Here is a 5,391-nt window from a genome sequence, read left to right on the forward strand (position 1 = left end):
TAAAAAAAGAAAGTATACATCATAGATATTATAAAAATAAAAAATGAAACCTTACTCTAAATTTGGACTGGATAAGCAACATCCAAAATCAATAAACATTTTACAACAATTACCAGGTTTCGTTGGCTTTGTCAGAGCTGAGGCTGTCTAATTTTAGAAAAGAAACCATCACATGTTATGAAAAGAAAATTCTGTCATCTCAGTTTATGTGAATTCATATCAGTTTATTTCTCCGTGAAGCACAGAAACAAAACAAACAAAAAAATACTCCTAATAATTATTTGGCTTCCAAAAATTAATTTGTGGAAAGTGATACTGCCTGCTAAAATGCATTTTCTTACGTTCACTTCCAGAACAAAAATGTACTGATAATGTACTCACCCCCTTGTCATCCAGGATGTTCATGTCTTTCTTTTCAGTCGTAAAGAAATTATGTTTTTTGAGGAAAACATTTCAGGATTTTTCTCCATGTAATGGACTTCTATGGTGCCCAGAGTTTGAACTTCCAAAATGCAGTTTAAATGCGGCTTCAAATGATCCCACATGTGGTTGTAAACAATCCCAGCCAAGGAAGAAGGGTCTTATCTAGCGAAACAATCTTTTTTTTTTTTAAATTACAATTTATATACTTTTTAACCTCAAAGACTCGTCTTGTCTTATTCTGCCTGGACTCTGTTTTTTTCCAGTTCAAGACAGTTAGGATATGTCAAAAAACTAATTTTCTCCTTCAACTTCAAAATCGCTTTACATCGCTGTTTTACCTTTTTTGTTAAGGGTGTTTGATCTTCTTTGCATGTTCATATTGCTAACACTGGGTCTGTACTTCTGCAGTGATGTCAAATGATTTTGAAATGATTTTTTAAGTTGAGGGAGAAAATAAGAAGGTTTTTTTTTTTTTTAAATACACTAAGAGTTCAGACAGAGTTTAGACAGAGCAAGACAGGATGAGCATTTTGAGGTTAAAAAGTATATAAATAACCAATGATTTCACTACATAAGAGACTTCTTCCTCGGCTGGGATAGTTTACAACCACATTTGAGATCGTTTAAAGCCGCATTTAAACTGCATTTTGGAAGTTCAAACTCTGGGCACCATAGAAGTCCACTATATGGAGAAAAATCCTGAAAAGTCTTCCTCAAAAAACATAAGTTTTTTACAACTGAAGAAAGAAAGACATGACCATCTTGGATGACAAGGGGATGAGTACATTATCTGTACATTTTTGTTCTGGAAGTTCTTCTCCTTTAACAATAAATTAAATAATCTAACCAAACTGAATTCGAGCAGACTAGTTCCCTCACATTTGAGAATTAATAACTCTTCACCACAGTGGAAACTGTCAAAGCATCAATCAGACACTATCAGAAAAGATTACTTCTACTTTTAGGCAGAAATGTTCGGTCATGTTCACTTTCATTGCATCTTGTAGCCTATGTCAGAAACTGTTCTTAACTATGAACTTGCATAAATCAGAGTGGAGAATGGCGCTTAAATGTTTGCTTCTGAATTTGAATTAGGTTAGTAAACATGAAGCAGACTTTGAATTATTCCTCTTCCTGTCATTCCAATTCCATTTCCTTTCAATTCCAGTTCCTGTCGATTAAATTTCACACCGATGAACTGACAGGGAGCAAATTCTGCAATTCTAATTTTGCTCAACCCTGACATAAATAAAAGTAAAGACTCCAGGCTATTCTCAAGGTGTCCACTGCTAACTCTGTCAAAGAAAATGGTCCACATTTGAGTCAACAGAAGTTACTAAGTTTCCAATAGCAAGCACTGAGCAGGCATTGATTGATAACTGTTCCAATGTGTTTAAAATGCTTGTAAAAAACGTGCTAATTATTTGATGTATCTTCTCTCGATGGAGAACACTATCTTGGTGCTCCGCACAATTTGTGTTATATATTTCAGATGTTAAGATTAATATCTTGTTAAAGAAAAGCAGTCATATTATTCAGAAATAGTCTCATTACCATAATCACACTTCTTTGACAAACATGCAAGATAAAAGTTTACTTTATGACTTGTACTAATGTTTTTAAGCGTGCCTCATCGTCTTGTTCTTTTTATTTTAAACTTCTCTTTAAACTTCGCTGGTCTTTTGCTGGTTAATGCTGGTCCTTGGCTGGTTTATGCTGGCCCTTTGCTGGTTTATGATGGTCCTTTGCTGGTTTATGCTGGTCCTTTGCTGGTTTATGATGGTCCTTTGCTGGTTTATGATGGTCCTTTGCTGGTTAATGCTGGTCCTTTGCTGGTTTATGCTGGTTTTAGCTGGTTTATGCTGGTCCTTTGCTGGTTTATGCTGGCCCTTTGCTGGTTAATGCTGGTCCTTTGCTGGTTTATGCTGGTCCTTTGCTGGTTTATGATGGTCCTTTGCTGGTTTATGCTGGTCCTTTGCTGGTTTATGATGGTCCTTTGCTGGTTTATGCTGGTCCTTTGCTGGTTTATGCTGGCCCTTTGCTGGTTAATGCTGGTCCTTTGCTGGTTTATGCTGGTTTTAGCTGGTTTATGCTGGTCCTTTGCTGGTTTATGATGGTCCTTTGCTGGTTTATGCTGGTCCTTTGCTGGTTTATGATGGTCCTTTGCTGGTTTATGCTGGTCCTTTGCTGGTTTATGATGGTCATTTGCTGGTTAATGCTGGTCCTTTGCTGGTTTATGCTGGTTTTAGCTGGTTTATGCTGGTCCTTTGCTGGTTTATGCTGGCCCTTTGCTGGTTTATGCTGGCCCTTTGCTGGTTTATGCTGGTCTTTTGCTGGTTAATGCTGGTCCTTGGCTGTTTTATGCTGGTCCTTTGCTGGTTTATGCTGGCCCTTTGCTGGTTAATGCTGGTCCTTTGCTGGTTTATGCTGGTCCTTTGCTGGTTTATGATGGTCCTTTGCTGGTTTATGCTGGTCCTTTGCTGGTTTATGATGGTCCTTTGCTGGTTTATGCTGGTCCTTTGCTGGTTTATGATGGTCCTTTGCTGGTTAATGCTGGTCCTTTGCTGGTTTATGCTGGTTTTAGCTGGTTTATGCTGGTCCTTTGCTGGTTTATGCTGGCCCTTTGCTGGTTTATGCTGGCCCTTTGCTGGTTTATGCTGGTCTTTTGCTGGTTTATGCTGGTCCTTTGCTGGTTTATGCTGGCCCTTTGCTGGTTTATGCTGGCCCTTTGCTGGTTTATGCTGGTCTTTTGCTGGTTAATGCTGGTCCTTGGCTGTTTTATGCTGGTCCTTTGCTGGTTTATGCTGGCCCTTTGCTGGTTAATGCTGGTCCTTTGCTGGTTTATGCTGGTCCTTTGCTGGTTTATGATGGTCCTTTGCTGGTTTATGATGGTCCTTTGCTGGTTTATGATGGTCCTTTGCTGGTTTATGCTGGTCCTTTGCTGGTTTATGATGGTCCTTTGCTGGTTAATGCTGGTCCTTTGCTGGTTTATGCTGGTTTTAGCTGGTTTATGCTGGTCCTTTGCTGGTTTATGCTGGCCCTTTGCTGGTTTATGCTGGTCCTTTGCTGGTTTATGCTGGTCCTTTGCTGGTTTATGATGGTCCTTTGCTGGTTTATGATGGTCCTTTGCTGGTTTATGATGGTCCTTTGCTGGTTTATGCTGGTCCTTTGCTGGTTTATGATGGTCCTTTGCTGGTTAATGCTGGTCCTTTGCTGGTTTATGCTGGTTTTAGCTGGTTTATGCTGGTCCTTTGCTGGTTTATGCTGGCCCTTTGCTGGTTTATGCTGGCCCTTTGCTGGTTTATGCTGGTCTTTTGCTGGTTAATGCTGGTCCTTGGCTGTTTTATGCTGGTCCTTTGCTGGTTTATGCTGGCCCTTTGCTGGTTAATGCTGGTCCTTTGCTGGTTTGTGATGGTCCTTTGCTGGTTAATGCTGGTCCTTTGCTGGTTTATGCTGGTCATTTGCTGGTTAATTCTGGTCCTTTGCTGGTTTATGCTGGCCCTTTGAACCAGCAAAGTACCAGCAAACTACCAGCATAAACCAGCTAAAACCAGCATCCCAGCACCAAAACATACCTAACCAGCATATGCTGTTTTTTTTTCAGCAGGGTGTGCACTTCAAAGAAAGTTCCATACAGTAGAATTGTAAATGGAGAGAGTGTCAGAGAGTCATTCCTCTTACATGAATGCTGAGGTATGCAATCACCTCAAAGAACTGACAGGTTGATGATGACTAGGCTTTGAAATTGTGCAACAACCTCTTGAGGCTTCTTTCAGAGAGGATGTCTACATATGAGACTATGACCCTGCCAACACTGCTTGATCCACGTCTGTAGGCTTCTGTAGCCAGTCAAATGAACAGACTGAAAGTGCTGCATTCATAAAAGCTGAGGCAGTCCGAAACAAACAGCCTGTCCAAATCCTCTCAAATCCCCCTCATCACAACCAGAGTCAGCAGGAGCATCAGGCAGCCATGTAATACACTTGGGTACTGTTTGTGTTAGCAATGTCCTGTGGTGATCTCAAACACTGGTATGAGGGCCGATTAAGGCATTTTTAAAAATTGGTATCGGCTTTATATAGCCGGATCCTTTATGTCATGCCAGCAGTCATGCAGGTGTCAAAAGCAGAGCGCAATTTGACAGGAATATGTGGCTGAAATCTCTGCTGTGTGAAAATATTTTAAATTGGAATATGAAAGCAGTCCAACAGTGACATGTCAGATCAAGGACACAAAAAACTTGATTGGGACATCCCATGCATTAGTCATGGACCATGCATGTATTGCAGAGAAACTGAAGTCATTTATGGTTATTCCTATTATTCTACCCTAGGTAATGTCTGTGGGATCTGCATGTTGTAAAATCCAGAAAGGTGAAAAATGTGACTGCAAAATTTTAGATGAGGTTCAAAGGTACCTCAGTGACCCAAATATTTCACACACAGAGGATCCTCTGTGTCCACATCTTCACACATCTTTTCCTGAATTTTTATGCACTTCTGCCTCCTCCAGTTCTATGTGAGAAAATTCTTAAAGGCAGGGGAAGTAAAGAGAAAAGAAATTGACTCAGCCTCCACACAAGTCATATTACTTCATAAAAAAAAAAAAAAAAAAAGAATGACATGACACGTGACAATAATACATGTGGTTACAGTTTATTTTGATGGCCCCTTTTTAACTTCTCAAGAGTAATAGTAAATTGTTAGATTAGGTTTAGATTTAATTAGCTAAATTTAAAGATAAAAGTATTTCTAATGTGTTGGATCTTTTATTGAAAGGAGCTGCATTTTTCCTTCAATCACATAAGTGCTGTGTTTTTCATGTTTGAGTTGGGGAGTGACATGCAAAAGGGTCATTTGCAAAGTAGTTTGAAAACATGTTTTTGTATTGTTTTGGGTGTCACTAGTGTTCACTGTATTGAAAAGCTTCAAATATTAAACAACTTCACAACACGGTTGGGGAACATCA

Source organism: Garra rufa, chromosome 10, assembly GCF_049309525.1.
Source record: "Garra rufa chromosome 10, GarRuf1.0, whole genome shotgun sequence".
NCBI classification, from domain to species: domain Eukaryota; kingdom Metazoa; phylum Chordata; class Actinopteri; order Cypriniformes; family Cyprinidae; genus Garra; species Garra rufa.